We start from the raw sequence: 12,122 nt of genomic DNA on the forward strand, positions 1-12,122 counted from the left end.
CAGAATCCCCAGGCCAAGGTAGGATGCAATTCTCCAGGCTCCCTCACTGGAGCCTCCTCAGCCAGGGCCAAACACTAACAGTGAGGATAGTCCCTGCTCCACCCCGTTTGCTCATTGAATAATCCTTTGAGGGAAGTATGTTTTACTCACCCTATTTTAACAGGTGAGGTAACCAAGGCCCAGAGATGGTGGGTTATTGAATCAAGTCACACAACCAAAAAAAAATGGCAGAGCTGAGTCCTCCATTCAGCTACTTCCACACTGGGCAGAAGCCAGCCCTTATCCCTGGACCCTGGCCAGCCTGCTGGGGAGTCTGGGGCTCCTGACTCCTAGATTCTAGTTCCTCCTGGGTGTGAAGTTAAAAGTAGGAGAAAGGAGCCAAAAAGAGGAACCCTTCACTTTGTCCCCTCCCAGAATGAGCCCAGGGTGGGGAGGAAACCAGCAGTTACCAAGCAGGGCCTTGTGCCCAGCACTTCTCACTAGCTCTTCCCGCTGCCCACGTGGGGCAGGTGTTAGGATATGCATGTCTCTGATGAAGTCTCCAGGACTCAGAGAGGGTTGTGTCTTGTCCGAGGTCACACAGCTAGGAAACTGGCAGTCTTGGGAGGCAGAGTCCCTCCTCATCCCTCCCGCCTTCAGCCCTAGACCTCCCCAGCAAGCAGCCCCACCCTGCTGATGAAATCCAGAAGCTCCATCACTCCTTCCCCAGACCTAAGCAGAGGGCCCTGAGTCTAGCTGCCTAGGCCACTATCTCTGCTCCCTGATGCCTGCTTGGTACTTGACCACGCTCAGTTCAGAGGACTCAGGGCTCACTTAACAGAGACCTGACCCCAAGGAATTCACCATCTTGGGAGCAAAGCGAGGACTCGTGTTCACTGAGCCCCTATAACGCTGGGCACTTCACGTGTGTTAGCCTTTTAATCCAATACAAAGCACATTGATGGGTGCACCGTGACTCCGAATTTATATGTGCTTTCATTCAGAAATATTCACTGCACATCTACTACAAGCCATTCTATCCTCAGTGCTGGGGGACAGCAGTGAGCAGGAGAACAAACATCCCGGCCCCTTGTGGGGTTCACAGGAATAAAACAACAAACATGCTTGTATCAGGCAGGTGTTAATATTCCCACCTCACAGAGGCAAAACTGAGACGCAAAGAGCCACCTAGCTTGCACATGGCAGAATGAGGATTCTAGTCCAGGCCAATCTGCCCCAGAGACCTTTGCATTGTGTCACGTGACCCCAAAATCACCACATCAGCATGCCAGGCATCCGGCGAGAAGTCAGCTGGTTGCGACAGGATCCTAACTTCAGAGTTAGGACCCTCCCTCATCTCTTCCTCCCCAACCCCAGGCCTCCCTTTATACTTCCCAGTGGCCATTCCTTAGCAGAACCAGTACTCACCCAGAAGCAGCCACAGGATCCCGCAGCCGTCAGGGAGAAGCCATGGAGCCATCGCCACGGTGACACATGGAAAGAAAAAACAGCAGTGAGACACAGTACAGCCAGCAAATGCATCTTCGGGGTCCCTCCTCGGCCTGAGCGTGGGCCCAGGGGAACCCTGCCCTCCCTATGACTCAGGGGTTCTTTGGCACAGATACCCCCTTAGTCAGAAATCTGATAATCTACCTTGAGCTCACGAGCTCTCCCAGGGCCCAGCCCACTGGAAGCAGCAGGATCCCTGTGCACAAACTTTAGCTGAGCACCTGCTGTGTGCCAGGTGTCAGTCCTTGCCCTCATGGAACCTACAGTCAGTGAGGAGGCAATCTTACAATAACTGAATTGCAATTGTGATGAGCGCTTCAAGGAGGAGACTTGAGAACTTGGCTCCGTACCCTGGCTCTACGACATACTAGCTTTGTGATACCAGGCCCATTTCTTCATTTCCTTGCACCTCAGTTATTCTTCTGTAAAATGGGGAAAGTATTGGTACCCACCTCCAGGGCTGTTGTGAAGATTGAGTTAATATATGTAAAACATTTTGAAGAATGCTTGGCACACAGTAACAGAGGAAACTCTTCAGAAATGTTAGCTACTGTTACCATAGGGAGCTGTAGGCGTGGGTTTCAGAGACCTCTAGTGTGGGTCAGGCCACCACTGACCTGAGAAGGTAGAGATGAAAAGAGATGAGAGGTGAAGCTCTGAGCCCAGTGCCTGGTGTACGGTAACTAATTCCTCAATAAATAGTGGTGACATTTATTGGTGACATAAATAGGACTGTTCTCCAGTGCAACCCCAGGATAAAGCATCCCTGCAGAGCTGCTGTCAGAAATGCTCCCTCCCCACAAACATGCACCTAGAACTACAGCTTTGAACTGAAAAATAACCAGCCTTCTCACCTGATTCCACAAACGCCTCTTCTCCTTTGACCTTCCTAGTGACCAAGGAAGTGGACAAAGACAGAATGATTACTATTCCCGTTTTACAGATGAAGACAGTGAGGTGATGGAACTCTTCTCTGTGTGTTCTTGGGCCCTCATTTCACATCTCCAAACCGAGATAAGTGGTTGAGCCAAGAGTCCAGCTGGCACCTGCCTGGATTTTGCTCTCCCTTCCATTTCCCCTTCAGTCTCTGCAATACTATGTGTCCAGTCCCAAACAAGCCTTTGAACATCTCCAGCTTCAGTCCCTTCCTCTGAAATCTCGAATCATAATTAGAACTGCAGCCTCCTGAGCACTTACTGTGCATGGCACTCTGTGCCAAGCCTTTCAAATGTCAAACAGCCAGCCCAGGATCCAAGCTCTCCCTCCACAGGCTCAGTCACTGCTACCTGACCCCTCCTCTAACCCTTGACCCCATCGCCAACTTCAGCCACTCACCCACAGGCCAAGGAATGTCTGCACTCAACGACTCCAAACCCATGCTTTACTGATGGAGAAACTGAGGTCCAAATTGGCCACATACCCCAGGGTGCCTTTCATGCCTAGCTCTTGCACTGAGCATAGTCAGGCGGGGCTGGCCCTTTGGAGAAGTTCCCTGTGAGGCCCTGACCCACAGTTGCTCTCTCTGTTCCTTACCCCCACCCCCGCCCCCGTTCATTGGGCCCAGAGTGCACCCACACAGCCTGTCCCCCACCTCCCTAGCTTGAACATCTCAGAGCTGTGAGCTCACCCAGCAGGGGTCAGGCAGGTTCTGCAAGTAAGGGTTAAGTAATGCAGGCACCTCAGTACCTACTGGGTGGAGTCACCCTCTTGTAGCTGAATCTGGGCTTTGGAGTCAGACAGACCTGGCTTAGAATCCCCAACCACTTCCTAGTTATGTGACTCTGCTCAAGTCAATTCACCTCCCTGAATAGGGATAATACCTATTCCCTCATGAGGATGTTGGGATTATGAGAAATACATAATGTTGCATATGAAAGGCTTGGCACAACACACCCTGCATAAGTGCTCAAGAGGCTACAGTTCTATGATTCAAGAACACAGGCCAAGAACAGGACTTGAGTGCCCATTACACTCAACTTTGCCCTTTATCCCCATTCTCTCCCCTCCCCTCACGTGGGGTGAGGATAGTCCCAAACTAGGTCCTGGGGGCTGCAGTAATGAGTACTGGAAGATCTTAGAGACTCTATGTTCCTTCACAGAAAGAAAACTGAGACCCCGGAGAGAAAAGTGACTGCCCACAGATGATCAGGCAGTAGAATCCTGCCCTGTTAACCAACATCAGAATCTTAGGCCCTGGAGAAACTCTGAGTGACCAATCCCCCAGGGGACTGTCATAAAGGTCTACTCCGCAAACCCCCAACAAGTCTCAGGCCACCATGACCTCTACGGTGAGCCTTTCATGGGTATCCTATTCGGCCCTGGTGGCTCAGACAGTAAAGAATCAGCCTGCAATGTGGGAGACCTGGGTTCGATCCCTGGGTTGGGAAGATCCCCTGGGGGAGGACATGACAACCCACCCCAGTATTCTTGCCTGGAGAATCCCCATGAGGATTCTGGTGGGCTATTGTCCATGGGGTTGCAGAGAGTCAGACATGACTGAGTGACTAAGCACAGCACAGCACATTTAGCCCTTTGGCTAGCAGAGCCATACAAGTCACACTGGAGGTGCTCCGGGAAGGCTTGGGGAATAACCACATGAAATTCCTCTCTGGTTCCATAGCTCTGCTCAGGCTCCCCCTCCAGGGGGTCTCTCCATGCATCTCCCTTCCTCGCTTCCACCCTGGCCAGCCTCTGTCTCAGATCCTATCAGCACCACCCAACTCCAGCCAGCAGCACTCTGGGCCTCCAGAGGTCTCTACAGTGTCAGCATCTTCCCAGCCAGGCTGGGATGTTCCTGCCCGGCGCAGCCAGCCAGGCTCCCGGCCAGTGTCCATTCTGCAAACAGGGTGTTGGGCCCCATTCCCACTGGCCTAGGGACCGGGGCAGCCTGAGAGCTTCTGTTGGTACCTGGGGCCTTCAGGAGGGAGACTAGCCTGGTCTAGGCAGTTCAGGGATGGGCTGATCAGAAAACAGATGGGTGTCACCCACACAAGACACTCCACCCATATCCCACATCTCCAGGGACCTGGCAGGTCCTGCCTGACTCTTCTGTATACACAGAGAAAACCTCAGGGCTTCCTCACTCCATTCCCTTCTTAACGCACCCCCGCTGGCCTGTTCCCAGACCAGCTACCATTCCAGTCACTGCACACTCAGTGCTCATTTGATTCTGCTAATGCCTGTAAGATCTGGATTATTGACGAAGGAGGAACCTGGGGCTCAGAGAGGTGAAGTGACTCATGCAAGGTCACATAGCAAGGAAATGGCAGGACCAGGCTTCAAACCCAGTTCTGCTGCATGAAAAGCCTATAGGATCCCTGAAGTCCCCTTCTGTCCCTCCTCTCTGCTCCCTACGGCTTCGGAATGCCCTTCTTCCCCTAACTCCCACCTCCTCTGCCAAGTCTCTCCTCCCCACCCCTGGTCAGAATGAACAACTCCCACCTCACTGGTGCCCTTAACACCTTGTTTACATGCACTGGACAGCTGCGATGCAGGAGTTATTTCTGAGGTGTCTGTTTCTCTGACACTCAGAAGGACCCTGAAGGCAGAGAGTGACCCCACCAAGTGCCCCTTAGACCTGAGAGTCTGTCACTTATACCTCCACCCTCCCGCACCCCCCCATGAAAAGTCTTCTGGTGGCCTCCTGTTGATCCCCTCCCCACCCCAGCCTCCTGCCAAGGCCAGTCCCCAGCTTGTAACTGGGGTGACGGTGGGAGCATGCAGTAAGTAGCCTTTGGGGCTCTGCTGCCAGTGCTCTGGGCGCCCCGGGGCCCCACCCTCATCCTTCAGTAGCTGAGCAGTTCTTCCAGGGACCTCCAGCTGCCCGAAGCCCCAACCCAGGTCAGGCTCTCCCTGAGCCTGGAGAAAACCTCCTCCTGGAGAAAAGGGCTCAGAAGCAAAGGGGGGGTGGGGGGAAGGAGCTGCATTCAGTTCTAATCTGGGAATTTAAGGGGTCACATTCAGTCACTCCTTTCCCAGAAGAATCTGTGGGCCTCCGGAGTAACCTCCCCTAATCCTACCAGGTAGTCCTCCCCGCCCTCCTTCTGGGGCAAGCTTGGGCTGAGGTTGGTCTGGACACGTCCTGGCCTCCAATTTGCTGGAGAGAAGAAGTCCTATCCCAACCCACAGAGGTGGGGTCTGCTAGAAAGTGTAGATGAGGGCAGGACAGGGAGAGGCCGGGCCACACACAGAGGAGACGAGAGACACAGGGAACCGGCAGATGAGATCTAGCCGGTACCAGAGCCCGACAGGGAGACCCGGCCGACCGGAGGCAGAGAGAAGTCCCCTAAACCCAGCCTGGAAAGGGAGCTGTGCGGCCGGGGCGGCGACAGCAGAGCCACCCTGGCCGGCAGAGCCGGCGCCCCAGCTCGCGGGTCCCTCAGTCCGGAAACTCAAAGTCAGTTACGTAAGGGCCGGAGCGGGGCGCGGGGGCCGGGACCCAGCTGCCCGCTCCCGGCGCGCGCCGCCCTCCCGCCCGCTCCAGCCGCGCTGCAGCCCGCCCGGCAGGAGCACGCAGGGCCGACAGGGCGGGGTTGAGGGGGTGGGGGGGAAGCCTGGGCTGCAGCCCCTCGCAGAGACCCGCCCGCCCGCGCCTCACCCCGGACCCCCGCCCCAGACAGGCCCGGAACCGGCTGGGACCGCGCGCCAAGCACCCAGCTCCGGACGCGAGCTCTCGGACCCCCTTCCTGCCTCCCCTGCCCCTCCCCGCACTCTGAACTTCGGGAATCCCAGACCCCCCGCCACTGGACTCCCAGTTCGGAACTGGGGACCCGGAACCTCTATAGCGTCCCCGATCCTGAGAACCAGACCTCTCCCCGCTCCCCGCGGGACGCCCCGGGCCCTTGGGGAGTGCGCCCGTCTGTCTCTCACCCCCGTCCCTCCCGGGACCCGGGCTTGTCCGCCAGGAGGTCCAGGCTCACCTGGGCTGGACAGGGCGGGGACCTGGCCGGGCCGGGCCGGGCCGCGTTCTCGCCCTCCGCCGCTCTCGCCCTTTAAGAGGTTCCTGCCACTTTGCCCCTTCGGGGGCCTCCACCTGCACTGACAGGGCAACTCTGGCGTGAGGCCCCGCCCCCGACCCGGGGTGCCTTAGGATTGGTGCAGGCAACTGCCAGTCAGCAGGGCGGCGGGGAGGACGGGGGAGGAACTGGGCGGGGCAGAGAGAGCGTCGCAACCGGGAAGGGGCGAGGGCTCCAGGTGCGGCCTGACGGGACGCCCAGCGATGGCCGGTAGGGTTGCTGACCCGCTGGGTCTGCAGAGGCTCGCACTGGGAGCTCCTGAATTGGCTGGCGCGGTGTCTAACGTCGTATGGCAAAAGTATGATGCAATTTGCCACGTGGTGCTACCCCCTAAGGCTGGAAGGGAGACACGGACTTGGTCACAGGGGACTAGGGAAGTAATCCTGAAGAGGACACCTGGATGACCTGTGCCATCTGTGTCAGAGTCACTACTCTGAAGCTGAGTTTCCTCAACTATAAATCTTGAAGAATATTTTCCTGAGAATTAGCAATATATGTTAAGTACCAAGCGCAGGGCTGGGGCACGGTGGGTGGTCTTCAGTAAATGTGGACTCTGGTCCCCTTTATTCGCATCTTCCCACTATGAGACTTTGCCTTCCTTATCGTCTGTCCCATCAGCGCTGGAAGGGGCTTACATAGTCACTGGTCCAAATCCCCTCCCCTCTGTATCGCATTTCAGAGCTGTGCTCACAGACTTCCACGTGGCTCACTGGTAAAAGCATCTGCTTACCAATGCAGGAGACGAGGGTTCAATCCCTGGGGCGGGAAGATCCCCTGGAGAAGGAAATAGCAATCCACTCCAGTATTCTTATTGGGAAATCCCATGGACAGAGGAGCCTGGCGGAGTACAGTCCATAGGGCCATGGACATGACTGAGCATGCATGAATGCACACACTTTCAGTGATGGGAAGCTTATCACTTCCCAGTTAGGCCTCCTTCATTTTAAACCCGTCCGAACTCTGCTCTTTAGGAGTCTTGCCCACAGAGAACAAACCTAATCCCTCTTCCTTGCTGAGGACTTAGAGAATGACAAAATCATAGGCTATTTCAAGTTGGAGACCCATGAATTCCTTTTGGGGGCAAATGGGACATAGAGAAGGTCACTGACAAGTGACTTCCTGTGACTTCAATGGTCTTTCTATTCGATGGACTCAGGAATCAGATTGCCGAGAGTCAGAACCTGCTACTACTTACAAGCTGTGGGCCATTAAGTGAAATAACCCATGTAAAGTACTAATAAGAACAGTGCCAGTCTCAGGGTAAGCGTTCCCGAAGTGTTAGCCTTTATTATAGAAATTCATGTTTTGCCCCCCAAATTCACCGAAGCCCCCTTTGGGTCAAGTCTTAATCTTTAGTTTTCAGGCCCCAGTCCCTGCCTTCAAGAAGCTCACAGTCTAGCAGAGGAAGGTCTGAGCTCCCACATCTTCTGATAAAGGTGCACAGTCTCCAATGCACCACAGGAGCTATAGTTTCTTTAACCAGAAATCTGGACCCTTGAGACCTTTTCAGTCCCTCACCCAGTGGACCCCATATGGAAAGCTGACACACACCAGGTTCCCAAGCCTACCGACACACCTTTCACTTGTCCACATTCTCACCTGCCCACCAGGTGGTATGGCTCAGCCCAGTGGTTAAGAGTTTGGGATTTGCAGATGATGGAGTCTAGGCTCTTCCACTTAGCCGCTCCGTACCTCTGGGTAAATCCCTTTCCCTCTGGATTAATAATAGCCCCAACTTCACATAGAGCTGTTGGGAAAATTAAATGAGCATGTGAAAATACATATGCAAATACCCGGTAATGGTTCCAGTGTTATTTTTTTTAATTGCTCCCACGTGTATTCGCGCACCCTGGAGAGAGCAGGCTGTGAATGCCTTGATCTAGCCTCCGCAAAAGGGGTTTCCTTCCCCTTTTCTGACTCTCCTCCTCTATCGAAAGGGCGGGGCGCGGAGAATCCCGCAGCGGCCCAGACGCGGCTATTCTAAGGAACTGCCGCAGGCCCCACCCCCTCCTGATGGGGGCGAGCACTTGGCTCCTCCTCTCTGAGGCTGGAGCTGCCTGTGGGTGACTCAGCAGCGCCTGCGCCTGCCCCGGCCTGATAAGTGTGTGTGCCTGGGAATGTGTGTGTGTCGTGAGGGTGGCCAGGGAGGGCTCTGTATTTCTGAGTTTGTGCCTGGGATGTCCACGTGGGAGTGAGCTTGTGATCTTGACCTAGTGTGTGTCTCTCATCTCTGTGTATTGTTGGAGCGGGATAGATGCGTTTATGGGTGTGACAGTGTGCCCTTGATGGTGAGTTTGCACAGAGGGTGTGCCTCTGTTTGTGTCTCTGTGTTTTCATATAAACTGGTGCCTCCCCCACCTCCAGCCAGGCCCTGGAGCCCTGGAGCCCTGCCCAGGACCCTCTCTCAGGACGCAGCCTGGGGTTCTTGTTGAAGTGACATGTGCACTTGTGTGGGTGAAAGTCGCTGGCTTGGGCGGGCCGGTGGGATGGGTGGATGCTGTCCCTGCGTGGACTTCAAGCCCCCTGCCCCTCTGCCTCTGCCAGTGAAGTCTCCGTCTCCCTCCCCAGATTTGGTGTTATTTGCCTCCTGAGATGCTCCCTCTCAGGGAGTCCTCCAGAGGAGGTGATCACTGTTATTTTACCTGTATTCTTTCATTTGATTCCTTTGAATCCTTATACCTAAAGTGTTCTAAAGAGGGTCTGAGAGCAGAAGACAGCCAAGGTCACACAGCTTTTAAGGGTTATAAGCAGGCAACAGATCTCTGCCCCCCCGGGCTGAGTACCAAGTGTGCCTGGAGCCTGGGGGGGACTGATAAGCTTGGGGGGCAGGGAAGGAACCTGTTTTTGTCTCCCCCTCCTCCTCTGAGTTGCCTGGGCCTCCAGCCAACTCCTTATCCTGCCAGAGCCTGGGCCCTGCCATCAGCCTCCACTGGGTGATTGGGTCTTGAGTTGGGTGATAAAGAGGCCAAGGAATGGGCTAGGGGCTTAGAGGGTAGAGGGTGGGAGGCAGGGCCAGTAGGAGAGCGTCTGTTGCATCAACAAAACTTAATTGAGCTCTTTATTCAAAACTGACCAATGCCCAGTCTAAGTGAGGAAGGGTGTCACAAGACCAGGTCATAAGGAACAGTGGAGACAGCATGGGAAGCTCAGGCAGGAGGCAGGGGCTGGAATCTGTTGCAGGTTTGAATCCCGATCTCACCATTCTCAGGGGTGGGCGTAGGACCCAGCCAGTCATATTTCTCTCCTAGCCTGACTGTCTCCTCACCAGTCAAATGAGGTCATGGCGCTCATCCTGTCATCCTTTCCTGACTCCGGGACATTAAGACTCTAAGATAATTAGATGGAAAGCCATTTGTAAATTGAAAGTTGCTCTCCATACATAATGGACATTCATTCCTGTTGAGATTCACGGCCTCCTGTGATGAAGGCCCTAAAGCAGCTGTGTACCCAGAGCCCAGGGAAGGGAAAAGGATTCCATCTGCAGGATTAGGGAAGATTGCCCGGAGAAGGGACCTTCCAGCTAGACTTTTAAGGGTGACTTTACTGCATGGAAATGGAAGAAGGCCTTCCAGGGGAGGACAGCCTGCACAAAGGCCTGGAAATAGAATAGTGAAGGTGTGCTCTGGGAACAGAAAAGGGTCCAGTATATGTGGGGCACAGAGTGCATCGTGTGACCGAATAGTGGAAGGCCTTGAATGCCAGGTTAAGAGCTGGGCAGGTGGTGGGGGAGAAGAGATGCTGACATTTGGGTCAGCCAGGGAGTCTTGGAGGTAGAGACGGCCATTTGCTGGCTGGGCTTTGGCAGTCACTTGGGGGCACCTGAAGTGGAGAGAGAGAAAATTGATGAGCGGTGGTTCAGGGACCCTGTTCCTATCCAACCGAAGCCCACGGCTGATCCCCAGGATAACATTAAGGTGGGCAAGAGGCTGCAGAGCCCCCTCCAAGGGAGAGATGGGGGTTGGCAGGGATGCAGAAAAAGCCAAGTCAGATGCCCCAGTCTGGGGAAAGATGCATGCAGGGGCAGAGAGGGTGCCCACCAATAAACACGGAAGGTCTCTGAAGGCCCCGCTGCCCCCAGAGGGCCTCTGCTTTGCTAAGGTGTGGGGAGGGGGCCAATCCCTCCAGGAGAACCCCTTCCCAAGGAAGGTGCCATCTCCAGAAGCCCCTTTTCAAACAGCAGTGGTTGCCAGCGATTGGTTTATTGTATATCTGCCAGGTATGTCACTAACCAATTCCCATGAGTTCCCCTTATTTTATAGCTGAGGCTGGGAGAGGTGAAATGATCTACTTGCAATCACACAACTAGCCAATGACAAGGCCAGGACTTGAAAGCAGCATTCCCTGTTTCCTGAGAGGGAAGGAAAGAGCTGATGGGATATTTGGGGGGAAGGCTTAAGATTTGGCTAGTTGGGGCCAGGAATCTGGGAGGAGCGAGGAAGAAAGATGGTGTCTGCTGCCACCTTGTGGTCCTTAGAGCTGCTGCAGTGGAAGTGTGGAGCCCGGCCACCCAGGCTGCCAGAGGGAGCTCGGCCTGGGACTGAGGCTGCTTTGGGTGCCTGAGGGTCAGCTCCAAGGCAGGGGTTGTCATGACAGGGTGGGCATTCGAATGAGAGTCTCCCAGATTGCAAGCCCAACTCACTGTGATGTGTGAGGCCCTTGGCACGTCTCTTACCCTCATTCCTCAGTTTCTCTCACTGCCTTTGAGAGGATGAAAAGAGATCCTTTTTACTCCTGTGAAGACCCTCACAGCCTTTACTCATCTTTGAAGTTGGAAAAACTCAGGACCTAGTGGGCAGGTCCAGGATTGTGGGGCTTCTTTGGGGGGTCTCTCTTTTTTTAAGTGAATGTAAAGAGTAAATGAACAATGCAAAGGGATAGAGGAAAACGATAGAATGGGAAGGACTAGAGATCTCTTCAAGAAAATTGGAAATATCAAGGAAACATTTCATGCAAGGATGGACACGATAAAGGAGAGAAACGGTAATGACCTAACAGAAGCAGAAGGGGTTAAGAAGAGGTGGCGAGAATACACAGAGGAACTACATGAAAAAACTCTTAATGACCCAGATAACCACGATGGTGTGATCACTCACCTAGAGCCAGACATCCTGGACTGTGAAGTCAAGTGGGCTTTAGGAAGTAGTACTAGGAACAAAATTCTGTACTAGGATGTGACAGAATTCCAGCTGAGCTATTTCAAATCCTAAAAGATGATTCTGTGAAAGTGCTGCACTCAACATGCCAGCAAATTTGAAAGACTCAGCAGTGGCCACAGGACTGGAAAAATCAGTTTTCATTCCAATGCCAAAGAAGGGCAATGCCAAAGAATGTTCAAACTATGGTACAACTGCACTCATTTAACATACTAGCAAGGTAATGCTCAAAATCCTTTAAGCTAGGCTTCAGCAGTATGTGAACTGAGAAATTCCAGATTCATAAGCTGGACTTCAAAGAGGCAAAGGAAGCAGAGATCAAACTGCTAACATTAGTTGAATCATGGAGAAAGCAGAGGAGTTCCAGAAAGACATCAACTTCTGCTTCATTGACTACACTAAAGCCTTTGACTGTATGGATCACAAAAAATTGGAAAATTCTTAAAGAGATGGGAATACCAGACCA

The 12,122-nt window shown here is 53.8% G+C and overlaps 1 protein-coding gene across 8 annotated transcripts in view; it reads right to left on the reverse strand.

The window, feature by feature from the left end:
• EPB41 (erythrocyte membrane protein band 4.1) overlaps nucleotides 1–6,491 on the reverse strand; it is a 181,208-nt gene extending 174,717 nt beyond the window's left edge. For 7 of the 8 annotated variants that reach the window (XM_061390473.1, XM_061390525.1, XM_061390457.1 and 4 more), the window contains exon 1: nucleotides 6,408–6,491. The gene's annotated coding sequence lies outside the window, so the exon portion shown is untranslated. Of the gene's footprint in view, nucleotides 1–2,342; nucleotides 2,374–6,407 lie in introns of those variants that run through there. The other variant, XM_061390422.1, reaches the window with a different exon arrangement.
• Nucleotides 6,492–12,122: the final 5,631 nt, after the last annotated feature.

The sequence above is a fragment of the Bos javanicus genome, chromosome 2 (assembly GCF_032452875.1).
Source record: "Bos javanicus breed banteng chromosome 2, ARS-OSU_banteng_1.0, whole genome shotgun sequence".
NCBI classification, from domain to species: Eukaryota; Metazoa; Chordata; class Mammalia; order Artiodactyla; family Bovidae; genus Bos; species Bos javanicus.